General features: G+C 44.1%; 1 long non-coding RNA gene and 1 other non-coding gene across 2 annotated transcripts in view; both read left to right on the top strand.

Annotated features, from left to right (window-relative positions):
• The window catches only part of LOC144332814 (uncharacterized), a 57,483-nt gene extending 40,546 nt beyond the window's left edge, over positions 1 to 16,937 (top strand). Inside the window, exon 3 of the long non-coding RNA XR_013400952.1 lies at positions 16,799 to 16,937. This is a non-coding gene — a long non-coding RNA (uncharacterized LOC144332814). The remainder of the gene's footprint in view (positions 1 to 16,798) is intronic.
• On the top strand, positions 9,301 to 9,406 carry LOC114671162 (U6 spliceosomal RNA). The gene has a single exon (XR_003721051.2). It is a non-coding gene; the product is annotated as a U6 spliceosomal RNA (small nuclear RNA).
• Positions 16,938 to 27,082: the final 10,145 nt, after the last annotated feature.

Raw genomic sequence — 27,082 nt, 5'->3', positions numbered from 1 at the left:
TCATTTACTTCAGGTATAACTCCCAATGCAATCCCTCCCCCCTCCCCTTGAACACTGAGAAAAGGCCAAATACATGAAAGCAGAAAGAAGAATGTTAACAACTGTGAAACGACAAAAGCAGATGCCCTGAGACAATAAAGAACCACTACTGAGGAAGAAACCTACAGGCAGCCAAAGGGAGAGGGCTGTGAAACAAGATGGGAGAGGCAGGCAAAGGCCAGATCACACAGCCTTGGAGTCCACGGTGAGAACTTTGGACTTCATTTGAAATGCACTGAAAATCAATGGCAAGATTTTACTGAAGGGAGTGACATGACATTTTAAAAAGATTATTCTGGGTGCAGTGTGATGAATGCAATGGAGAAAAAACAAGATTGAAAGCGGAAAGAAGTTAAAAGGCTTTTGGACTAATCCAGGTGAGAAACTATGAGGTAGTTAAAATGAGGGTGGTGACAGTAAAGATGGAAGGAAATGAACAGTTTAGAAAGATACTTAAATGATAAAACTGATGGAACTGGTGATTTGTTAGATATGAGTACTAAAAGAGAAAGATGGTCCCCAAGCTCCTGAAAGGAGAAATTGGGTGAATGTTGGTGCCATTCACTGGGATATCCAAGTGGAAATGTTAAATGTGCAGTTGAAAATAGGCGCTCAGGCCGGACGCGGTGTCTCACACCTGTAATCCCAGCACTTTGGGAGGCTGAGGTGGGTGGATCATGTGAGGTCAGGAGTTTGAGATGAGTCTGGCTAACATGATGAAACCCCATCGCTACTAAAAATAAAAAAAACTAGCCGGGCATGGTGGTACATGCCTGTAGCCCCAGCTACTTGGGAGGCTGAGGCTAGAGAATGGCTTGAACCCAGGAGGCTTGAACCCAGGAGCCGAGATCGCGCCACTGCACCACAGCCTAGGTGACAAAGTGAGACTCCGTCTCAAAAAAAAAAAAAAAAAAAAAGGAAAGGAAAATAGGAGCTCGGAGGGTGGGCACCGTGGCTTGTGCCTGTAATCCCAGCACTTTGGGAAGCCAAGGCAGGTGGATTGCTTGAACTCGGAAGTTTGAGACCAGCCTGGGCAACATGGCAAAACCCTTTCTCTACAAAAAAAATACAAAAATTAGCTGGTGCTTGGTGGCTCATCTCTGCAGTCCCAGCTACTTGGGAGGCTGAGGCAGGAGAATGACTTGAGCACTGAAAGTCAAGGCTGCAATGAGCCACAATGGCACCACTATACTCCAGCCTGGGTGACAGAGTGAGACCTTCTAAAAAAAAAAAAAAAGAAAAGAAAAGAAAGAAAAGAAAACAGAAAAGAAAAAGAAAATAGGAGCTCAGAGGAGAACTGGGGATGTATTTATCCACATGTGGTAATCAGAGCCATGGATATGGTTAAAGAGAGAGGAGATAAGAAAAGCCTGCCTAAGTCTGAATCTTGAGAAATGTGGACGTGTAAAGACTGACAGAAGCTATAATCCCAGCACTTTGGGAGGCTGAGGCGGGCGGATCACCTGAGGTCAGGAGTTTGAGACCAGCCTGGCCAACGTGGTCAAACCCCGTAGCTACTAAAAAAACACAAAAATTGTCTGGGCGTGGTGGCTCACACCTGTAATTCCAGCACTTTGGGAGGCTGAGGCGGGCAGATTACCTGAAGTCAGAAGTTCGAGATCAGCCTGACCAACATGGTGAAACCTGTCTCTGCTAAAAATACAAAAATTAACTGGGCACGGTGGCGCACAGCTGTAGTCCCAGCTACTGGGGAGGCTGAAGCAGGAGAATTGCTTGAACCCAGGAGGCAGAGGTTGCAGTGAGCCGAGATCATGACACTATACTCCAATCTGGGCGACAGAGCAAGACTCCATCTCAAAAATAAAAAATTAGCCAGGCATGGTGGCACACGCCTCTAACCCAACTTCTCAGGAGGCTGAGGCAGGAGAATAACTTGAACCTGGGCGGGGGAGGTTGCGGTGAGCCAAGATTGCGACACTGCACTCCAGCCTAGGGGATAGAGAGAGACTCTGTCTCAAAAAAAAAAAAAAAAAAAAAAAAAGAATTAGCTGGGCCTGGTGGCAGGTGCCTGTAATCCCAGCTACTGGAGAGGCTGAGGCAGGAGAATCGCTTGAACCCAGGAGGCAGAGATTGCAGTGAACTGAGATCGCACCACTGCACTCCAGCTTGGACTAATCGAAACTCTGTATCAAAAAAAAAAAAAAGGCCAGAGCACCGTGGCTCACGCCTGTAATCCCAGCACTTTGGGAGGCTGAGACAGGCGGATCATGAGGTCAGGAGATCGAGACCATCCTGGCTAACACAGTGAAACCCCGTCTCCACTAAAAATACAAAAATTAGCCGGGCACGGTGGCGGGCGCCTGTAGTCCCAGCTGCTCTGGAGGCTGAGGCAGGAGAATGGCGTGAACCCGGGAGGCGGAGCTTGCAGTGAGCCGAGATGGCCCCACTGCACTCCAGCCTGGGGGACAGAGAGACAGAGGCTATAATCCCAGCCTCCCAAAGTGCTGGGATTATAGCTTCTGCCAGTCTTCACATGTCCAAGTTTCTCAAGATTCTGTCTCAAAAAAAAAATAAAAAAATAAAAAAAGATGTAGGCAGAACACCAGGAGAGCATCATGTCACAGAATGCTGCTGAGAGTTGAGGAATACGAGGATTAAAAAACAGCCACTGGAGGGAAAGACAAAGGAGTCATTGATAGCCTTGGGAAGAGTCATTTTGGGGAAGAGGATGAAGCTAGACTGCAGTGTCAGAGGAATAAGTACAAGGTGACAGGGAGTGTAGATGACTGTGAGAAACATAGACATAAAAGGGAAGAGAGATAGGCCACAGACTCATCCCTCCATAAATAACAGTTTTGTTATTACTATTTACTTGTCATTTTTAAAAAGCAAAACTTTGAGACACATTTACTTCCCCACCTTACCAGTCAATTATTACATCATAATTCTCAGTGGCTGTCTTATATCTTCTCAGAAAAAGTGCACTATTGAGGGGCTGGCATCTTATAGGGAGCTTCCCTCTTTGGTCATAGCATTAAGAGCCCTTGGCTTCACAGGTCATTCAATAGACTGTTTAGGTACTTACACTTAAGATTTTCACCTGAGTATCCAACTTACTTGTTTAGTGGATTTTTTGATTATTATTATTATTTTTTTTTTTTGGAAACAGAATCTCACTGTCACCCAGGCTGGAGTGCAGTGGTACAATCATAGCTCACTGCAGCCTTGCTCTCCCAGGCTCAAGTGATCCTCCCACCTTAACCTCTCAAGTAGCTGGGAATACAGGCATGCACAACCACACCGCTTAATTTTTTTTACTTTTTGTAGAGATGGGGTTTCACCATATTGCCCAGTCTGGTTCTTGAACTCCTGAGCGTAAGTGATTCACCTGCTTCGGCCTCCCAAAGTGCTAGGATTACAGGTGTGAGCCACTGTGTCCAGCCTTAATTAATTATTTTAACATTAATTTTATTTTTTTAAAAAAATAAGCAGGCCAGGCCGGGCGCAGTGGCTCACACCTGTAATCCCAGCACTTTGGGAGGCTGAGGCGGGCGGATCACGTCAGGAGATTGAGAACATATTGGCTAACATGGTGAAACCTCGTCTCTACTAAAAATACAAAAAATTAGCCAGTCGTAGTGGCAGGCACCTGTAGTCCCAGCTACTCGGGAGGCTGAGGCAGGAGAATGGTATGAACCCGGGATGCGGAGCTTGCAGTGAGCTGAGATTGTGCCACTGCACTCCAGCCTGGGCGACAGAGTGAGACTCTGTCTCAAAAAAAAAAAAAAAAAGCAGGCCAGGCGTGGTGGGTCACGCCTATAATCCCAGCACTTTGGGAGGCCAAGGCGGAAGGATCACCTGAGGTCGGGAGTTTGAGACCATCCTGGCCAACATGGTGAAACCCCGTCTCTACTGAAAATAAAAAAATCAGCCGGGCATGGTGGCACACGCCTGTAGTCCCAGCTACTCAGGAGGCTGAGGCAAGAGAATCTCTCGAACCCGGGAAGCGGAGGTTACAGTGAGCCGAGATCTCGCCACTGTACTCCAGCCTGGTGACAGAGCGAGACTCCATCTTAAAAAAAAAAATGCCATACATCCAAATGCTTCAAAATTCAGAAAGAGGCCGGGCACAGTGGCTCACGCCTGTAATCTCAGCACTTTGGGAGGCTAAGGCAGGTGGATCACCTGAAGTCAGGAGTTCGAGACCAGCCTGGCCAACATGGTGAAACCCCATCTCTACTAAAAATACAAAAATTAGCCGGGCGTGGCGATGCACACCTGTAATCCCAGCTACTCAGGAAGCTGAGGCATGAGAATCACTTGAAAACAGAAGGCGGAGGTTGTGGTGAGCCGAGATCGTACCACTACACTCCATCCTGGGCGAGGGGGACACTCTGTCTCAAAAAAAAAAAATTCAGAAAGAACTAAAAGTTCAGTGAAAGTTTACTTTTCACCCTATTCCTGAACCCCTAGTTTCCTTCCTGGGGCAGCTGTATTTTATTTAACCAGGAGCCTAGTGATGAACATCTGCTTGTTAACAGTCTTTTCCTATTATGAATAATAAAGCAATGGATAACCTTGTATATGTTATTTTGTGCATGCGTGAGTGTCTTCAGTCTATTTCCCTAGAAGCTGAGACTGGTGGAGCTTAGTAGGCAAGTGATTTATTAGGAAAGTAGTCTAGGTAGAAATCTAGGAGACTGAGGGAGGGAAGCAGGCCAGGGGAGGGGAAGAAGGAACGCAAGGATGGTTTCAGGGGAAGTCTAGACTCAGCCTGTTCCTACCGGGAGCCCTGAAGCATAAAGTGCAAGCAGAATCTCTCTGTCCTTAGGCAAGAGACCAGAACATTTGTACCCCACCATAGACAGTCACTGGTTAAAGCAGCACATGACTCCCATGAACCTCATGTCCAGATGGCTCTAATCATGCAAGTCCAATCCCCTGGGGTTGTAGGTAGAAACCATTACCAGCAGTGCCCACAGCTCCTGGGGGAATGGGCACCACAAAATGGTAGCAGGGATCCCCAGGGATTGAGGTGGGGACACCAACAGATTCTGCCACGGTGGATATGTTGATGAAAAGCGTCAAACTCTGTTAACTATTTGAAGAGATTTATTCTGAGCCAAATATGGGTGACCATGGCCCATGACACAGCCTGCAGGAGGTCCTGAGAACATGTGCTCAAGGTGGTTGGGGCACAGCTTGGGTTTATACATTTTAGGGATACATGAGACACCAATCAAATACATTTAAGAAATACATTGGTTTGGTTCAGAAAGGCAGGACAACGCAAAGCCGGGGCTTCCACGCTACAGGTAAATTTAAACACTTTCTGGTTGATAGTTGGTTGAGTTTATCTGAAGACCTGGGATCAGTGGAAAGAAAATGTTCAGATTAAGATAAAGGATTGTGGAGACCAAGTTTTATTGTGCAGAGGAAGCTCTCAGATAGCAGACTTCAGGGAGAGCAGTTTGCAAAATGTTTCTTATTGCACTTAGAAGGGTGCCTGGCTCTTAGCTGATTATCTCCTGGATCTGGAAAGGAAGGAAGGAAAACAAAGGAGGAAGGGGATTCTCTACGGAATGTGGATTTTTCCCACAAGAGGCTTTGCAGGGCAATTTCAAGGCATGCCAGAGAAACACGTATTGTGGTAAAAATATTTTGATTTTCTTCCTTGTTATGCCAGAGTCAGATTGGAAAGTAAGTCACAACATACAGGATTAAATAAAACCCATCTGATGAGAATTGATCATTTGTAGGGCATGACTCCCCAGACCCCTTAGGTAGGAATTTGGGGGAAAAAAATCAGAGCTTAGTCCTCAAATATCACTATAGGATAAATGCCTGGAGGTAAAATTGCTGGATGGAGCTAACGCTATTAGTTTCCTATTTAAAAAATATCCCCTCTACACACACACACACACACACACACACACACACACACACACACACACACACAGAGAGAGACACCATTTTTCATAATACAACCCTGCTTTTATTTGAAATAGCCATGTGTTCAATTTAAAAACTCACTTTCCCATCCTATTTGCACTTGTGCTAGTCATGTGGCGCCGCGCTTAGCAGTAAGATGAAGGTGGTGGTTTCTGAGGGTAGTATCCTTTTCAGAATAAAAAGACAAGCTTTTTTGCCTCTTCATCCTTTACTTTATATTCCTCTTTCTGCCAGGAATGTAAATGTGAGTCTGTGGTATCACGCACGTCCGTGTGAAAAGACCACCAGACAGGCTTTGTGTGAGCAACAAGGCTGTTTATTTCACCTGGGTGCAGGTGGGCTGAGTCCAAAAAGAGAGTCAGAGAAGGGAGATGGGGTGGGGCCATTTTATAGGATTTGGGTGGGTAGTGGAAAATTACAGTTAAAGGGGGTTGTTCTCTGGTGGGCAGGGGCAGGGGTCACAAGGTGCTCAGTGGGGGAGCTTCTGAGCCAGGAGAAGGAATTTTACAAGGTTAATCGCTCAGTTAAGGTGGAGCAGGAACAAATCACAATGGTGGGATGTCATCAGTTAAGGCAGGAATGGGCCATTTTCACTTCTTTCATGATTCTTCAGTTACTTCAGGTGATCTGGATGTATACGTGCAGGTCACAGGGGATATGATGGCTTAGCTTGGGCTCAGAGGCCTGACATGTGGGTGCAGCAGCTATCTTGTGGTCATGAAACAGAGGCAGGAAAATGAAGACCTATGCCCTAAAACGCAGGAAGTCAACACAATTTGTATTAAAATACACTGCAATAAGTGTCTTCTCTTTCCCAGGTCTGGGTGCATAATTATGTCAATGAAAAGAGTCAAACTGTAAAATATTTGAAGAAATTTATTCTGCCAAACTTGAGTGATCATGGCCCGTGACACAGCACTCAGGGCATCCTGAGAATGTGTGCCCAAGGCTAATGGGGCGCAGCTTAGTTTTACACACTTTAAGGAGACATGAGACTTCCATCAAATACATTTAGGAAATACATTGGTTCGGTTCAGAAGGGCGAGACCACTGGAAGGGGGGGTTAGAGGAGAGGCTGCCAGGCTGCAGGTAGATTTAAAATTTTTCTGCTTGACAATTGGTTGAGTTTATCTAAAGACCTGGGATGAATAGAAAAGAAATGTCTGGGTTAAGATGAAGGATTATGGAGACCAAAGTTCTGATTTGCAGAGGAGGCCTTCAGTTAGTGGGCTTCAGAGAGAATAGGCTGTAAAATATTTCTTATCGGACTGAATTATGTGTTGATGTTAATGCCAGAGAGGTATAACAAGGCATGTCTGACCCCCGCCCCCACTTTTCCATTATGGCCTAAACCAGTCTTCCCGGTTAAATTTTAAAAGTGCCCTGGCCAGGAGAAAGTCCATTCAGATGGTTGGGGGGCCTTAGAATTTTATTTTTGGTTTAGAATTATTACACAAATCTACTTTCATTTATACGGTATTTTATGTATTACAAGTATACTTTCACAAACTTTTTTTTTCCACCTCACTTTATTTTTACAGTATCTCCCATCCACATGACAAGTATTGGTACTCTTGAAAAAAATATATCTCCTGCAGTAGTAAAAGCTAATAATTCACTGATGACTAATTTTGACTTAGTTTGCTTTCCTTCTAACAACTAGCTGAGATGAGCTACTCTAAAAGTATGGGATTTAAAATATGGGAAAAGTAATCTTGTAACAGAGTCTTTGGGAGGGGATCCATACCCCAAAATAGAAGTACAGGGTAGAGTCCCGTGAGAGCACCAAAGATCAAAGAAAAGATGCAGTAAATGTGGGGGAAGGAGGGCAGAAGGGATGTCCGTGTGTTACGAAAGTCAACTTTTATCTATTCTGAAGTTTTGCCCTGTAGTCTGTGGGAAATACATTTTCCCTGTATTACTCAGTGTTCCTGCAAAACTTCAGCCTCTTGAACCACAGATACTGATCTACTATTAAAATAAGAATGCTTACTTTCATTTCCCCTGTAAATATTTGTTCTCTACAACCTTCATTATGGAGCCATTGGCTTCCACTTAAAGGATAATAAAACTTCTCTTATCTTACCTGGAGGCAGAGCCTTACATTCCAGGATAGGGAACTTCCCCTCCTCCCTAGAAAGACTTCTGAAAGAATGTAGAGAACTCTCTCTCCATGACTTTGCATGTCAAAAGTGGAGAAAAGCCTCAAAGAGGCTGGTTTTATCTTCCCAGTAGAGATAGAGATTTAGATTCCAAAAGGTGAGAATCTGTTCCTAAGGAAAATATGTTTACCTTAGGGAACAAAGCTTTTTCCCTCTCCTTTGAGGAGAGTCTCTTTCCCATATGAACTCTCAGGCTTGAGGACAACTCAGCAAAGTCACTGTGGCTACTCTTATTGCTGGGAGTAAAGCTCTGATCTTTGACTCCGAGACCTGATGTTTCAGCTAGTATCTATTTATTTATCATCTCTATGTGCTTATTTATGACTATACAAGTAGGATAAGGTCTCACACCCATCACAATTTCCTTTTTTTTTTTTTTTTTTAAGAGACAGGATCTTGCTATACTGCCCAGGCTGGTCTGAAACTCCTGGCCTCTAGCAATCTTCCCACATTGACCTCCCAAAGTGTTGGTATTACAGGCATGAGATACCTTGCCTGGTCCCATCACAGTTTTTGATTTGACATAATTCTCCTTTAAAAAATTGGTAAATTGTGCTTGCTTCAGCATATATATACATATACATATATATAATTTTTTTTTTTTTTTTTTTGAGACAGAATCTCACTCTGTCGCCCAGGCTGGAGTGCAGTGGCGTGATCTTGGCTCACTGCAAGCTCCGCCTCCTGGGTTCACACCATTCTCCTGCCTCAGTAACTGGGACTACAGGCGCCTGCCACCACGCCCAGCTAATTTTTTGTATTTTTAGTAGAGACAGGGTTTCACCGTGTTAGCCAGGGTGGTCCCGATCTCCTGACCTCATGATCTGCCCGCCTTGGCCTCCCAAAGTACTGGGATTATGGGCGTGAGCCACCGCACACGGCCTAGCATATATATTAAAATTGGATGATACAGCCGGGCGTGGTGGCTCAAGCCTGTAATCCCAGCACTTTGGGAGGCCGAGACGGGCGGATCACAAGGTCAGGAGATCGAGACCATCCTGGCTAACATGGTGAAACCCCGTCTCTACTAAAAATACAAAAAACTAGCCGGGCGAGGTGGCGGGCGCCTGTAGTCCCAGCTACTGGGGAGGCTGAGGCAGGAGAATGGTGTAAACCCGGGAGGCGGAGCTTGCAGTGAGCTGAGATCCGGCCACTGCACTCCAGCCTGGGCGACAGAGCGAGACTCCGTCTCAAAAAAAAAAAAAAAAAAAAATTGGATGATACAAAGTAGATTAGCATGCCTCCTGTGAGAGGATGACATGCTGAAATGGAAATTCGTGCTCCATATTTTTTCTTAATTGATAAATTACTCTTTAATAGTGAATTACCCAACATTGTGGGGTTTTTTGTTTTTGTTTTTGTTTTGAGACAGAGCCTCACTGTCTCTCAGGCTGGAGTGCAATGGCATGATCTTGGCTCACTGCAACCTCCACCTCCTGGGTTCAAGCGATTCTCCTGCCTCAGCCACCTGAGTAGCTGGGATTACAGGCACATGCCACCACACCCAACTAATTTTTGTATTTTTAGTAGAGATGTGGCTTTGTCATGTTGCCCAGGCTGGTCTTGAACTCCTGGCCTCAAGTGAGGCTCACCTCAGCCTCCCAAAGGGCTGGGACTACAGGCATAAGCCACCGCTGTGGGCCTGTATTTCTAATATATACATACAAGATCATTTATGTAGTTTACTGCCCAAAATGGAAGAAACCTCATCACAAAGAGACATTTAGAAAACCTAAATTGATGAACATTCTAAAAACATATTTGTCTGTAAAGACTAACTTCTGATTTTTATTTTTATTTTTATTTATTTATTTATTTATTTATTTTCTCTTGCCCAAATTCCTATCTTAAGGGTCTGGAGAGTCATGTCCTACAAACTATAAATTCTCATCAGAGGTGTGATTTAACCCTGTATATTGTGACTTACTTTCCAATCTGACTCTGGCATAACATTACGTGACAAAGAAGAAAGGCAAAATATTTTACCCCAAAACATGTTTCTTTGCCATATTTTGAAATGGCCCTGCAAAGCTGTCCTTTGAAGGGGAAGATTCGCATCTGTAAAGAATCTCTATTAACAAAGCTAGATCTTTTTCTTCCAGGCTCTCCCAATCCTGAAGAGATTGTTATATATATGTGCTGCCGAATGGAGCACTCCAGAAGAGATTAACTAAGACTCTAGCACCTTTTAAGGTCTGAATAGGAAACATCTGTCATTTATTCTCTCTAAGGGTAGCCACTATAAGACTTCAAAAGGGCCGGGCGCGGTGGCTCACGCCTGTAATCCCAGCACTTTGGGAGGCCGAGGCGGGCGGATCACAAGGTCAGGAGATCGAGACCACGGTGAAACCCCGTTTCTACTAAAAATACAAAAAATTAGCCGGGCGCGGTGGCGGGCGCCTGTAGTCCCAGCTACTCAGGAGGCTGAGGCAGGAGAATGGCGTGAACCCGGGAGGCGGAGCTTGCAGTGAGCCGAGATTGCGCCACTGCACTCCAGCCTGGGCGACAGAGCGAGACTCTGTCGCCCAGGCTGGACGACAGATACCATCTCGGCTTGTAGCGGGATGAGCCACAGAGAAGGAAGAGGTTTTTTATTCGGCCAGGAGCATCAGTAGACTCGCGTCTTAAGAGCCGAGCTCCCCGAGAAAAAATTCTTGGCTTTTTTAAAAGCTTACAACTTTAAGGGGTCCATGTGAAAGGGTCGTGATAAATCAAGCAAGCGTGGGAAACGTGACTGGGAGCTACATGCATCAGCTAACAGAACAAAAAGTTTTACAGTGCTTTTTTCATACAGTGTCTGGAATTTACAGATAACACAAGTAGTTTAGGTCAGGGTTTGATGTTATTATTATTACTTTTTTTAACTTCTAGGGCTGAGTGGTGGTGTCAAGGTTGTCTGGCTATTTATTTTACTTTTGTTTCTTTTTAACTTTTTGCCTTCTCTTTTTTCTTCTGTCTTGTGAACTAGGCAAGGTGAGGGGAGGAGGGCAGCAGGAGTAGTAGTGGTCTCCTTCCAAAGGCTCACTGCAACCTCCACCTCCCAGGTTTAACTGATCCTCCTGCCTCAGGCCCCCTAGTAGCTGGGATTACAGGCATGCATCACCATACCCGGCTAATTTTGTTTGTTTGTTTTGAGACGGAGTTTCACGCTATTGCGCAGGCTGGAGTGCAGTGGCGCGATCTTGGCTCATTGCAACCTCTACCTCCTGGGTTCAAGCCATTCTCCTGTCTCAACTTCCTGAGTAGCTGGGATTACAGGTGCCTGCCACCACGCCCGCTAATTTTTGTACTTTTAGCAGAGAATGGTCACCATGCTGGCCAGGCTGGTCTCGAACTCCTGACCTCAGGCGATCCACCTGCCTTGGCCTGCCAAAGTTCTGGGATTACAGGCATGAGCTGCTGCTCCCGTTCTAAGGGCTGGGATTACAGGCGTGAGCCACCGGCCCTGGCCAAGTCTCCACAATCTTTTTTTTTTTTTTTTTTTTTTTTGAGGCAGAATCTCTCTCTGTCGCCAGGCTGGAGTGCAGTGCTGCTCTCGGCTCACTGCAACCTCTGCCTCCCAGGTTCAAGCAATTCTCCTGCCTCAGCCTCCTGAGTAGCTGGGACTACAGGCGCACGCCACCACGCCCAGCTAATTTTTGCATTTTTAGTAGAGACAGGGTTTCTACATGTTGGCCAGGATGGTCTCCATCTCTTGACCTCGTGATCTGCCCACCTCAGCCTCCCAAAGTGCTGTGATTATAGGCGTGAGCCACCGTGCCTGGTCCCCATAATCTTTTATCTTAACCTTAACATTTCCTTTCTATGGATCCCAGGTCTTTAGACAAACTCATCCAATTGTCATCAGAAAATGTTTAAATTTACCTATAGCCTGTAAGGCCCCCGACTGCCCCCCACCCACCCTATCTGCTTTGAGTTGTCCCGCCTTTCTGGACCAAACCAATGTATTTCTTAAACATATTTATTGATGTCTCATGCCCTCCCTAAAATGTATAAAACCAAGCTGCACCCAACCACCTTGGGCACATGTTCTCAGGACCTCCTGAGGGCTGTGTCACAGACCATAGTCACTTATATTTGGCTCAGAATAAATTTCTTCAAATATTTTACAGAGTTTGACTCTTTTTGTCAACACTGTGCACTTCAAAAATGTTCGTGTCATAGAAAACAAAGTTTGAGGATCTGTTCCAGATTAAAGGAACCTAAATAGACACAGGAACTAAATGAAAGGTGTGAAGGGAGAAGGATTGTTACAGAAGGCATTATTGGGACAATTGGCAAAATTTGAATATGGACTCTATATTGATAATCATAGTGTATCAATGTTAAATGTCCTGAATTTGGTGATTGTACAGTGGTTTTGTAAGAGAATGTCTTTCTTCAAGGATAGACAATAAATTATTTAGGCACGTCGGGTCGTGATATCTATAACTTAATTTCAAATGGAGAGAAAGAGAAAAAAAGCAATTGTAGCAAAATGTTTACTAACAATTAGTGATCTAGGTGAAGGGCGTTTCAGTTCATTGCGCTACTATTCTTGCAACTTTTCTCTAGTTTATATTGTTTTCAAAATAAAAGGTTTTGTGAAAGAAGGAGAAACGTTCCCATGGAGAAAAGCCTAGGTCTGACGCTATGGCTCGCATCTGTAATTCCAGCAATTTGAGAGGCCGAGGCAGGCAGAATACTTGAGGCCAGGAGTTCAACACCAGCCTGGCCAACATGGTGAAACCTGGTCTTAACTAAACTACAAAAATTAGGCCAGGCACAGTGGCTCATGCCTGTAATCCCAGCACTTTGGGAGGCTGAGGTGGGTGGCTCACCTGAGGTCAGGAGTTCGAGACCAGCCTGGACAACATGGAGAAACCCCATCTCTACTAAAAATACAAAAATTAGCCAGGCATGGTGGCAGGCACCTATAATCCCAGCTACTTGGGAGGCTGAGGCAGGAGAATCGCTTGAACCCGGGAGGCAGAGGTTACAGTGAGCCGAGATCATGCCACTGCACTCCAGCCTGGGTGACAGAGTGAGACCCTGTCTTAAAAATAAATTAATAAAATAATAAAATAAAATAAAAAATTAGTTGGGCGTGGTGGTGGGCGCCTGTAATCCCAGCTACTCTGGAGGCTGAGGCAGGAGAATTGCTTGAGCCCGGAAGGCAGAGGTTGCAGTGAGCCAAGATAATGCCATTGCACTCCAGCCTGGGTGACAGAGCAAGACTCCATCTCAAAAATAAATAAATAAATAAATAAAAGGAGAAAAGTCTAACATGTGTCAGGCACTGAGCTAAGCATAAGCTCTAGAGATGAGTAATGGATGTGATATATTACCAGGCCACAAAACCTAACAGTCTAGTGAAGGAGATATAAGGAGATATACAAGTAAATTAATATCATGTGACAAAATAAAAAAAAAAAGGGAAGGCTTTTTTTTTTTTTTTTTTTTTTTTTTTTTTTTTTTTTTTTTAAAGACAGAGTCTTGCTCTGTTGCCAGGCTGGAGTGCAGTGGCATGATCTCGGCTCACTGCAACCTCCACCTCCTGGGTTTAAGGGATTCTCCTGCCTCAGCCTCCTGAGTAGCTAGGACTACAGGCACCCGCCACCACACCCAGCAAATTTTTGTATTTTTAGTAGAGACGGGATTTCACCATGTTGGCCAGGATGGTCTCCATCTCTTGACCTCATGATCTGCCCGCTTGGCCTCCCAAAGTGCTGGGATTACAGGTGTGAGCCACCGTGCCCTGCCAAGGAAGCCTATTATTTTAGAGTATGATTATGAACGTTTTCTTCACTTGGCCTCTGCAACATCATCGTCTCTTTTCATTTATTTATTTATTTATTGAGATGGAATTTTGCTCTAGTTGCCCAGGCTGGAGTGCAATGGCGTGATCTTGGCTTACGGCAACCTCCACCTCCCGAGTTCTCCTGCCTCAGCCTCCAGAGTAGCTGGGATTACAGGCATGTGCCACCACGCCCGGCTAATTTTGTATTTTTAGTAGAGACGGGGTTTCTCCATGTTGGTCAGGCTGGTCTCAAACTCCTGACCCTAGGTAATCCGCCCGCCTCAGCCTCCCAAAGTGCTGGGATTACAGGTGTGAGCCACCGCTCCTGGCCGTCTCTTTTTATTTTTTAATTTATTTTCATTTTTTTATTTTTGAGATGGAGTCTCGCTCTTGTTGCCCAGGCTGGAGTGCAATGTTGCGATCTCGGCTCACCGCAACCTCCACTTCCCGGGTTCAAGCAATTCTCCTGCCTCAGCCTCCTGAGTAGCTGGGACTGCAGGCACACAATACCACATCTGACTAATTTTGAGTTTTTAGTAGAGACAGGGTTTCTCCATGTTGGTCAGGCTGGTGTTGAACTCCTGACCTTAGCTGATCTGCCTGCCTCAGCCTCCCAAAGTACTGGGATTACAGGCGTGAGCTACCACGCCTAGCCCATCGTTGTCTCTTGATTCTCCTCCTACTTCCCCGGCTGCTGCTTCTCAATATCCTTTGCTAATTCTTCCACATCACTCCCAACTCTTTTCTGGGGAGGCCCAGAACTCACTCTCTGGACCTCTTCCCTTCTCTGTCTACTCTTGCTCCTTAGGTGGATTTAACTAGTCATATGGCTTTAAAGATCATCTACAAGCTGATAATCCAATTTAGACCTCCAGCCTGGGTCTCTCCTCTGAACTCCTGTGGATTCAGCATCTCCACTTGGATGTTAGATAGGTATCTCTAACTCTTTTTTTTTTTTTTTTTTTTTTTTTGAGACAGGATCTCGCTCTGTTACCCAGGCTGGGATGCAGTGGCTCCATCATAGCTCACTGCAGCCTCGACCTCTCAGGCTTAAGTGATCCTCCCCTCTCGGTCTCCAGAGCAGCTGGGACCACATATGTGTGCCATCATGCCTGCCCAGCTAATTTTAAAAAAATTTTTTTCTGTAGAGATGTAGTCTCACTATGTTGCCCAGGCTGGTCACAACTCCTGGGCTCAAGTGATCCACCTGCCCCAGCCTCCCAAAGTGCTGGGATTATAGGCATGAGCCACTGTGCCCGGCCAAACTCAATTTATCTAAAAGAAAAAAAAAAAGCCTCCTAATTTTCTTCCTAAAGCGTTCCCCATCTCAGTGGAGAAAAGCTTTTCTTTTACATGCTAAGGGTAAAACTCTTGGAGTCATCTTCAGCTTCTCTCTTTCTCTCATACTCTACATGAATCATTTAACAAACTTGATTAACTTTAAATTCAAAACAAAATACTCATAATATGACCACTTCTTTTTTTAATTAGTAATTTACTTCTTTTCTTTTTCCATTTATTCTTCATGATGGTATATAACTGACCACTTCTTACCACTTCACTTCTACTACTGTGGCCTAAACCATCATCATTTCTCACCTCAACGATTGCGATAACTTCCTAATGCTATACTTCTCTGTGTCTGTTCTTCCTATGGTATTCTGAGGGATCTTATGAAAATGCAAGTAAGATTAGGTCACATTTTGGCTCAAAACCTCCAGTGACTTCCCATCTCACTCATGATTTTACTACCCACACCCATCGCTGGCCTCCCTGACCTCCTCTCCTTATGTTCTCCCTCTTGGTCCCTCAGCTCCAGACACATGGGCTTCCTTTCCGTTCCCTGAGCATAGCGTGCTTCCACCTCAGGACCTTTGAACTTACTCATCCCTTTACTCGGGACACTTTAATCACATATCCATATGGCTTGCTCTCTCACTTCTATTCAGATATCACCTTGACGGTGGAGCTGTCCAGACTACCCGTGTGTAAAGCAGTATTTCCACACCCCTGCCTGTGGACTACCTGTCCTCCTTACGCCGTAATAATTTTCTCCCATAACACCTATTATCATTTGTCTAATAGACACATTATCTATTAGACAAGTGGGACTTCCCGAGCATGTCCTGGTTACTGTAGAAGTGTCTCCTCCTCAAGGCAATGTTATGATGAGAAGTGAGGGAAATAGTCAACAAGGGCTGCAAAGCATGTTGGTCTAATTAGTGCCCCCTTGCACAGAGATCTGGGGAGAAGTCTGAGGAGGGAGTATCCAAAGATGACATAACCTGAGTGCAGATTTTCCACTGTAAGTGAAAAGTGAGCTGAGCCTGTGCTCAAGGACTTCCTGTGTGCTGAGCACCCGTGCCGAGCACTGTCTCTCACTAGCTTGCTGATGGGGGTTTGGGTTTATAAATTTCATGTTTCACTCACCAACACTAACTCATTTTATATTTCAATCAAAACGGAATGTGTGAATCCAGGCTCGGTGGCTCATGCCTGTAATCCCAGCACTTTGGGAGGCCAAAGCAGGCAGCTGGCTTGAGCTCAGGTGTTGGAGACCGGCCTGGGCAACACAGTGAAACCCCATCTTTACCAAAAATACAAAAAAATTAGCCAGGTATGGTGGCATGTGCCTGTAGTACCAGCTACTCCGGAGGCTAAGGTAGGAGGACTGCTTGAGCCCAGGAGGCGCAGGGTACAGTGAGCTAAGATCGCGCCACTGCACTCCACCCAGACTCTGTCTCAAAAAAAAAAAAAAAAAAAAAATTGTGTTTTTTTTTTTTTTTTTTTCTGGAAGGAAATAGAACATATTCTCTAATATTCTCTAAGTGGTTTGTGTGCTTTGGCACACAAAAGAATGCAATGATGGTGGCCTTTCTCACTGGTTGGTTTGCTGTTCCCACAGGTAGAGGAGACTGCCCACATAGGGAGAGTGGCACAGAGGAGAGCAACATCAATCAACAGCGAATATGCATGTGATCGCGGTCTAATTAGCACCAGGCACCTCAGGGCAGCAGTATTGTCAGAGGCATTGGAACAAGAGGGACTCCATCTTGAATAAGGTCTGGGTAAAATGAGGCTGACACTTACTGGGCTGCATTCCCAGGAGGTTAGGCATTCTTAGTCACAGGACAAGATAGAGGTCATAAAGACCCTGCTGATAAAACAAGGCAACAAAGAAGGCAGCCAAAACTCACCAAAACCAAGGTGGTGATGAAAGTGACCTCTGGTTGTCCTCACTGCTCATTAAACGCTAATTATAATGCATTAGCATGCTCAAAGACACTCCCAGCAGCACCACGACAGTTTACAAACGCCATGGCAACATCAGGAAGTTACCCTATATGGTCTAAAAGGGGAGGAACCCTCAGTTAGGGTAAATCCCTGCCCCTTTCCTGGAAAACTCATGAATAATCCACCCCTTGTTTAATATATAATCAAGAAATAACTATACGTGTACTCAGTCGAACATCCTATGCCACTGCTCTGCCTATGGAAGTAGCCATTCTTTTATTCTTTTACTTCTCTAATAAACTTACTTTCACTCTACTTTATGAACTCACCCCAAATTCTTTCTTGTGCAAGATCCAGAACCTTCTCTTGGGGTCTGGATCAGGACCCCTTTCCTGTAATAGTATTAGTCATAACTATTATCTGAAAAAGTATATTTATATGGCACTTTACAAATTCAATTGTGCATGATAGACTCTGACCCATGTCATTCTCACAATCACCCCATAATGTTAATCCTTCCATTTCACAATAAAAAAACTGAGGCTCAGGCTGGAGATGGTGGCCCACACCTATAATCCCAGCACTTTGGGAGGCTGAGGCAGTGGGATCATTTGAGGATTGGAGTTTGAAACCAGCATGGGCAAAATAATGAGATTCCAGTTCTACAAAAAAATAAATAAAAGTTTTTGGCCAGGCACGGTGGCTCACGCCTGTAATTCCAGCACTTTGGGAGGCCGAGGCGGGTGGATCACGAGGTCAGGAGATCAAGACCATCCTGGCTAACATGGTGAAACCCCATCTCTATTAAAAATACAAAAAATTAGCCAGGCATGGTGGTGGGCACCTGTAGTCCCAGCTACTCGGGAGACTGAGGCAGGAAAATGGCATGAACCTGGGAGGCGGAGCTTGCAGTGAGCCGAGACTGCACCACCACACTCCAGCCTGGGCGACATAGTGAGACTCCATCTCAAAAAAAAAAAAAAAAAAAAAAATTGTTTTTCATTAGTTGGGCTTGGTGGGGCAATTCTAGTCCCAGGTATGAGGGAGGCTGAGGCAGGAGGATTATTTGGGCCCAGGAGTTTGGGGCTGCTGCAGTGAGCTGAGATCACACCATTGTACTTTAGCCTGCATGACAGAATGAGACTATGTCTCAAAAGAAAAAAAATAAAGAAGAAGAAGAAATTGAGGCTCAAGGAGGTTAGGGTGGATTGCTCAAAGCCATTCTGCTGTGACCTAAACCTAGAGTGAACATATGTCCTGATGCGTCCAGGACAGCCCTCAGTTTATGCCTGTCGTCCTGGTGTAATTATTAATAGCACCTTCTCACTCTCCGGAGTATCCTGGTTGGATAGTAAATTATATGGTCACTCTACCAAAATCTGTTTCTTTCATTCACTTAAATGCAATCTTTTATTTCATTACTGCCTTATTTCCTCCACTTATGGCAGCTTCAGGATGATTATAACAGCTGAAAAGGCTGGCTTCAGACCATGGTATCGCTTCTATAAGAAAGGACATTTCAAGTTGCAAACAAACAATTCAACCAGTGATTTTAAAGTTGAAAACTACCGATATAGTACGGCAGTGAAGAGATCAGGGTCTCAATCTCTTCACTGTGTGGGAAGTTGCGTGGCTTTGGCGAAATTAATGTGGAAAAAAAAAACCAGCCAGAGCACCATCAGCATAGACATTATTCAAAATGTCAGGCCTGAGAAGGAGCTAAAATACGGCCTGTCTTGGGGAGGAAACAGCAAGAATTTTATGAAACTTTAGCTGGAGTGGGAGAGGGGATTGTCAGCCAGAATGCAGCTAGTTTGGGGACGAGTTGGGCAAAGAGATTCTTGAAAGAGGGAGGAATCGTGGTTGCAGATGAGCAGCCATTGGGCACTTTGGATTTATCAGCCTGGACAGGATGAACTGTTAGGGGCTAAGGTCCTGCGCAGGAAGAGGTGGAAGGAACAACTGCAGGCAAAGGGGACCTGCAGGTTCCATGTGGAAAATGCTAGGACTTCAGGGTCTCTTAGGTTAGTTAACTCTTCCGAGCCTCATTTTCCTCATCTGTAAAATGAGGATGGTAACAGTTTATAAGGGTGGTTCTGAGGATGGAATGTTCTCAGTACATAGATGTTCAGCAAACAGTGGCTCTTATTCTTTGAGTCTCTTCCCCACCCTGTGCCCCCAGTGTAGTAGTAAGGGTACGGATTTTCTTTATGCTGTATATAAAACTTTGAGAAACTATCAATTGTTTGTAATAAAGAATGAAAACTCCAAAAGGCATCTGGGGTGAAGTGGAGGTCTGCACAGAGATTATGGAGGGAGGGGACCCCCAAAGCTGTCGTTGGCTTCAGGCACTCAACAGATTGGAACACAGCGTGGAGATTTATGGTAGTGTGAAGGTGCTTTATTTGTTATGAATTACTCAGAGATTTTACTATATTTTAACCTAGGGTAGGGAACCCTTCCTTTTTTGGCCTTTTGAAAATAAGGTAGATTTCTTCAGATGTGGAAAGTATCAATAACCAATCTGATAGCTTTTCATTATTTTATTTTTTTATTTTTGGAGGCAGAGTCTCACTCTGTCTGTTACCCTGGCTGGAGTACAGTGGTGCAATCTGGGCTCATTGCAACATCTCCCTCCTGGGGTTCAAGTGAGTCTCCTGTCTCAGCCTCCCGAGTAGCTGGGACTACAGGCGTGCGCCACCATGCTTGGCTAATTTTTGTATTTTTAGTAGAGATGAGGTTTTGCCATGTTGGCCAGGCTGGTCTCAAACTCCTGACCTCATGATCCACCCGCCTCAGCCTCTTGAAGTGCTAGGATAACAGGCTGAGCCACCATCCTTGGCTCACTTTGTGACCTGTTTTTAAAAGTTAAAAAACTCACCTGACAAAAGAGATACTTTGTGGCCAAGCACGGTGGCTCACTCCTGTAATCCCAGCACTTTGGGAGGCCAAAGTGGGTGGGATCACTTGACGTCAGGAGTTCGAGACCAGCCTGGCCAACATGGTGAAACCCCCGTCTCTACTAAAAATACAAAAATTAGCCAGGTGTGGTGGCAGGCACCTGTAATCCCAGCTACTTGGGAGGCTGAGACAGGAGAATTGCTTGAACCTGGGAGGTGGAGGTTGCAGTGAGATAAGATCGTGCCATTGCACTCCAGCCTGGGTGAGGAGAGTGAAACTCCATCTCAAAAAAACAAACAAACAAAAAACAGAGACAGAGAAACTTTGTGATTTACTCCATGGAACAAATATCATATAGAACTGTAACATTTATAAAGTCAGATTTCTGTTTCTAAACTTTAGGTTTATACCTTTTGGCAGATGACTAGATGATTGTTTCCCCATCCCAAGAGTAACAGATATTCAGCCAACTTGTGTGTGTGTGTGTGTGTGTGTGTGTATCACATGTGATTCAACGTTTCAGTTTGTTTCTCAATACTTTTTGTATTTTAAATTGGACAAGTATTACTTTTATAAGAAAAAAGATAATTACTAAAAATGAATGAGAAATACATATACATATAGAATTTGCATAGTGTCAAGTAAATGATAAGGTTAGAAAGAGTGCAGAGAAAAAAAAAGATTAAAACGAAGGTGGCTGAAGAACACGTTGTGAAGGAGGTGGGATTGAAATGTGCCTTGGAAGGCCGGGTGGGGCGGCTCACACCTGTAATCTCAGCAAATTGGGAGGCTGAGGCGTGCAGATCACCTGAAGTAGGAGTTTGAGACCAGCCTGGCCAACATGGTGAAACCCCATCTCTACTAAAAACACAAAAATTAGCCAGGTGTGGTGGCAGGTGCCTGTAATCCCAGCTACTCTGGAGGCTGAGGCAAGAGAATCACTTGAACCTGGGAGGTGAAGGTTGTAGTGAACCAAGATCACACTACTGCACTCCAGCCTGGGAAACAGAGCGAGACTCCGTCTCAAAAAGGAAAAAAAAAAAAAAACCCCACCAAAATGGGCTTTGAAGAACGGAAGGGATGCAGATAAAAGAGAGAGAGAAAGAATCAGAAGTATTGGAGAGTAGAAATGCAACAGAGAATTGTAAAGTTTATGTTGGGGGAAAACAATTAGTTTGTCTCAAGTGTAGTATTTATGCAAAGGAGAAAACTTTAGAGATGTAGGGCACACATTGTAAAGAGCTTGGAATTAGGATTTAAGGAATGTTATACTCTATCCTGCAAAATTCAGAGACAAATTTGAGAACCGACTAGCACTTTAACTTGCAAAAAAAGACAAGTTGGTACAGAACTAGCACATCTAATTTTTAAAAAAGTATTTGAATTATAACATGGTGAAACCCCATCTCTACTAAAAATACACAAATTAGCTGGACATGGTGGTGGGTGCCTGTAATCCCAGCTACTCTCAAGGCTGAGGCAGGAGAATCGCTTGAACCCAGAAAGTGGAGGTTGCAGTGAGCTGAAATCGCACCATTGCACTCCAGCCTGGGCATCAAGAGCAAGACTCCGTCTAAAAAAAAAAAAATCACAAAGTCAGGAGATAGCTCAGATTGTTATATATTAGTCAATAATTCTGATTGGATAACTTTGGGGTCAGTTTTGATAAAAAGAAAAATAAAATGTTTCTGTCTTTTGCATAAAAAATAACTTTATGGTTTATCTTGGAATTCAAGGCTTTCCAAATATTTCTGGTTTTCGTGGCTTATCTTAGAGTGCAAAATTTTTAGGAATGTCAGCCTTTTCCAGACTATGGTACAGGATGGGCTTGATTAGTCGATATGGTGGGCAGGGCTAGATAGGACATTAGTTTTACAGACTAGAGTTCACACTAAACGTCCATAGGCTTCCATAGGGCCACCGGGTAGAGTTGTACTGATTATATAGGTTGTGCACTGCACAACTTTAGATGTTATGTGCACAGTTATAAAATGCAAAGTCGGCTGGACGCAGTGGCTCATGCCTGTAATCCCAGCACTTTGGGAGGCTGAGGCGGGTGGATCACCTGAGGTCAGGAGTTCAAGACCAGCCTGGCCAACATGGTGAAACCCCATCTCTACTAAAAATACAAAAATTAGCTGGGCATGGTGGTGTGCAACTGTCATCCCAACTACTCAGGAGGCTGAGGCAGGAGAATCGTTTGAACCCAGGAGGTGGAGGTTGCAGTGAGCCAAGATTGTGCCATTGTACTCCAGCCTGGGCAACAGAGGGAGACTCCATCTCAGGGGGGGAAGAAAAAAAGGAAAGTCTACTCAACCATACCTGGAAGCCTAGAGGCCAGGCAGGTAACACAAATCAGTGAAACCTACGGCCCACTGAAAGGATTCCAACAAATTTAAAAATAATGGTCAGAGCACTGTGGAGTTGTAGTAAAACAAATTTGTAGACTACGTTCAGCCTTGGAGCTCAAGTTTGGGACCTCTGCTGTATAAGGTAGAGGCAGTCAATATTTTTGTGCAGGGTAATGATGCAAAGAGATATGTAAAATAGATTACCATAGAGAAAAGAGGCTACAAAGAAATAAAAAAATCAGAAAAGTACTTCAATAATCTGGGTTGAGGAAACAGGGGCCTGGCCGGGCCAGAGCTATGTGGATAGACATAGAAAGAAAAGAATTAATAGAATTTAGTGATCAGATTCAGGTTTAATTCTGAACCGAATCAATTCAGACTTGATTTCTCATAAGACAAAATAAAAAGAAAGGGAGACCAGAGTAATGCAAGGTTTTGAACTTGGGTCCTTAGGAAAATACCTGGAAGAAAAATATTTACCTTGGAAATAATTTCAGATTAAAAAAATAATCTTTTGGCTGGGCACGGTGGCTCACGCCTGTAATCCCAGCACTTTGGGAGGCCGAGATGGGCGGATCACGAGGTCAGGAAATCGAGCCCATCCTGGCTAACACGGTGAAACCCTGTCTCTACTAAAAACACAAAAAATTAGCCGGGCGTGGTGTTGGGCACCTGTAGTCCCAGCTACTCAGGGGGCTGAGGCAGGAGAATGGCGTGAACCTGGGAGGCGGAGCTTACAGTGAGCCAAAATCACGCCACTGCACTCCAGCCTGGTCGACAGAGCGAGACTCCATCTCAAAAAAGAAAAAAAAAAAAAAAACCTGTTAGAATATGATAGTAAAAATCATGTTTTGAAAGCTTATGTAATGCTGGCTGGGCATGGTGGCTCACGCACTTTGAGAGGCCAAGGCAGGCAGATCACTCGAGGTCAGGAGTTCGAGACCAGCCTGGCCAACATGGCGAAACCTCATCTCTACTAAAAATACAAAAATTACCCAGGCTTTGTAGCGGGCGCCTGTAATCCTAGCTACTGGGGAGGCTGAGGCAGGAGAATTGCTTGAACCCAGGAGGCAGAGGCTATAGTGAGCAGAGATTGAGCCACTTCACTTCAGCCTGGGCAACAAAGTGAGAAGCCATCTTAAAAAAAAGAAAAAAGCTTATGTAATGCTATGGTACTGCTCATAATAAAAAATATGTGGGAAAAAAGCTGACAAGATGAAGATAAAAATTGGAAAAAAAAACTATGCAAAAACATTAACAAAATGTTATCTCTCAGCAATGTGATTATAAGTTACAAAAATTTTCTTTATACTTGTACTATGTTTCCAAAATTACTACAATGAATATGTTATATTTAAAAATAGAAAAAATATTTTTAAAGATCCTAGAGGCTTCCCTTTTAAGCCATAAATTCAACCTTCATTATTTTGTTTTTGTGGCAACCATTTGTGATAGTAAGTGCTAACAGGCTTGGCTTTTTGGTTTTGGAAAAATTGGTCCTTTTCTGGTATACTAAATAGAAAGTCTTTGTAATCTTGAGGAGATAAAGATTTAATGTTGCCTAGTGATATAGAGTTGTTATAGCCATTATTTTCTTATTCAAAAACTAACTTCAATTGTTTTAATGATTTTTAGAAAAGATGGTTTTCCTTTTTTTTTTTTTCTTGAGATGGAGTCTCACTCTGTCACCCAGGATGGAGTGCAGTGGCGGGATCTCAGCTCACTGCAACCTCTACCTCCTGGGTTCAAGCAATTCTCTGCCTCAGCCTCCCAAGTAGCTGGGATTACAGGTGCCTGCCACCATGCCCAGCTAATTTTTGTATTTTTAGTAGAGATGGGTTTCACCATCTTGGCCAGGCTGGTCTTGAACTTCTGACCTCGTGATCTACCCTCCTCGGCCTCCCAAAGTTCTGGGATTACAGGTGTGAGCCCCTGTGCCAGGACTCTTTTTTTAGAATTAGCTATTAGCCTTTCCCAAGTTGTATTCATAGCTTAAAGCCTATATGAGCTTTTGTCAAGAACATAAAGATTCAAGCATAAAGGAATGATAACAGTATTATTCTGTTTAAGGTCGGGTGAGGTGGCTCACAACTGTAATCCCAGCACTTTGGGAGGCCGATGTGGGTGGATCATCTGAGGTCAGGAGTTTGAGACCAGCGTGGCCAACATGGTGAAACCCCATCGCTACTAAAATATAAAAATTAGCCGGGCATGGTGGCACATGCCTGTAATACCAGCTACTCCGGAGGCTGAGACATGAGAATCACTTGAACCCAGGAGGCAGAGGTTGCAGCGACCCAAGATTGTACCACTGCACTCCAGTCTGGGTGGCAGAGTGAGATTCTGTCTCAAAAAAAAAAAAAAAAAATTCTGCTTATAGGAGTGTTAAGTTTTAAAAAATGGCTTCACATAGGCCTGGCACAGTGGCTCATGCCTGTAATCCCAGCGCTTTGGGAGGCTGAGGCAAGTGGATCACCTGAGGTCAGGTCACCAGGCTGACCAACATGGTGAAACCCCATCTCTACTAAAAATACAAAATTAGTTGGGCATGATGACGCATGCCTGTAATCCCAGATACTCAGGAGGCTGAGGCAGAATTGCTTGAACCCGGGAGGTGGAGGTTGCAGTAAGCCAAAATCGTGCCATTGCACTCCAGCCTGGGCAACAATAGCCAAACTGCATCTTTAAAAAAAAAAAAAGACTTCACAAATATTTGATGCCAGGCTCATTTGACCTTTAAGAAGAAAAACAGGATATAATTACAGCTGATTTTTTTCAGCTGTATTTTGTTGGGGTCCACGTATTTCCTAAACAAAGGAATGAACACACAAGACAACACAAGACAAGACAAACATGGCGGCCACCTCGAATGGTGCGCTCTGCTTTATTTTATACAGTCGTTTGTGGAATGTTGCCAAGTCACAAGACACATTGTTGTTTTGCTGACCTTTCCCTGACTTTCTGGATTTTCAAGATGTTTACACATAAACAAGCCCCCAACGCACTGCTTCGTTTGCAAGAGCAGGACTTATTGGGAATGCCCTGCTTCGTTTGCAAGAGCAGGACTTATCAGGAACACCTCGTTTGCAAGCACATAGTCCTCTACATTTCCCCTTTCCTTATTTACAAGTTTCAATTTCTTTTAAAACCATCATTACATATTGGGCTCACTGGGATTCGGTGTTTGCCCTTTGGCACCATCTCCAGCAGACTGTGAAAATGACAAAGGCAAGAACAACAATCAATACATTACTAGAAAGAGAGGTCAGCAAAGTTTTTACAGGGCTTATAGGGTTCAAAGATGTCAAACTTTGTGCAATACCAGTCATCAAATCTGCACCAGTCAGCAATGGTAACTGATTGCAAAATGTTTCAGAAATGTTCTGTGTTAATTCTTGTATTTCTAGGGAAAGATTATTATGACCAATTAAAAGTCTCTTTATCTCAGTCCAGTTATGTACAGTGCTGTTAAAAGGAACAGGAGTAATACAAAATTGGGTAGTGTTCCAATCACATTTCAACAAAGCTCGGGTATTCAACACTGTTAGCTGATCTCCCAACCAAGAAACCACTTGCTCCAGATTATCCACTCATTCAGTCAAATGAGCATCTGTCTCGTTGCTGCTGCCACAACAAATGTGATTGTTCATGCCATTGTTGCACAAATTCTGCATTTTGTATACTCTGGTGTAGAGCTAATCCAGCAACAGCGGCAGTGGAAGCAATTGCTACAAGTCCTATCACCGCAGTCACGAGGATTCCAACCATCCTCCGACTGCAGTAGACAAGATCTTGCATAACCTTGTAAATTTGAGTAACCCCAGCAGATTCACTCCAAGTGTGTGTTAAGTTTACAGGTAGCCAGGTTTCTTTTCTGGCTCTTAGTATATATAAATCGGAATGAGACTCATTCCAATTATTATTCCACCAAGTAGTATTTATACAACTTAAGAATGTACAATTGTCCATACAGTTAACTACTCCTGTATTATTATCCCATTTAAAAATTCCTGTCAACAACAAGTAAGGCTTTCTTACACATGCAATAACATATCTAGAACTATTTCGATGCAAAGATATATGGAAAGGGTTAGCAATATTAGTAAGATTTAAGGACATGTTTCCCGTGAAAGTGAACATTGGTTTACCAGCAGCTAGCAACTTCCAAATATGACCTTGTATTTGTGAGGTATTAGCCAAATGTGGCATAGGGGGTGATAGACCACCATCATGCCAAATAATAGTTTCATTGTCATCTGCAGAAATGCTATGATTACCTTTATGCCAATGCAGGTTGACATGGCTGAATTTAGTCTGAAAATCTCCATGTACACTCCAATCTGTAACAAGGTATTTACAACTCTTCCCTTTTACTTCTAACAACAATCGTGGCCCACTACCTCTACATCTAGTCCACTCTAGTTGGGAAACACCTCCGGACACATCAGGGATGGGGCATAAAGATAATGTACTTGGCAGAGTATCATTAAGTACTGCAGTATGATTATACTTAAAACTTTGAGCCACAATAATCATAGGAAAGGCAGAGATATGACTATGGTTATAGCGAACAGCCCAAGCCTCATGAGAAAGATGCAGACAATGTGGACTACCCCCAAGACATATAGGTAACCCTTCAACCCGAAATTGATATGAACTATTTACTGTGCCAGTGTTTAATTCAGGATCCTGGTTTTAAAAAG

The sequence above is a fragment of the Macaca mulatta genome, chromosome 11, assembly GCF_049350105.2.
Source record: "Macaca mulatta isolate MMU2019108-1 chromosome 11, T2T-MMU8v2.0, whole genome shotgun sequence".
In the NCBI taxonomy this organism is placed as follows: Eukaryota; Metazoa; Chordata; class Mammalia; order Primates; family Cercopithecidae; genus Macaca; species Macaca mulatta.
Note: the sequence above shows the minus strand (reverse complement) of the source record. Positions and strands in the feature narration are given on the sequence as shown.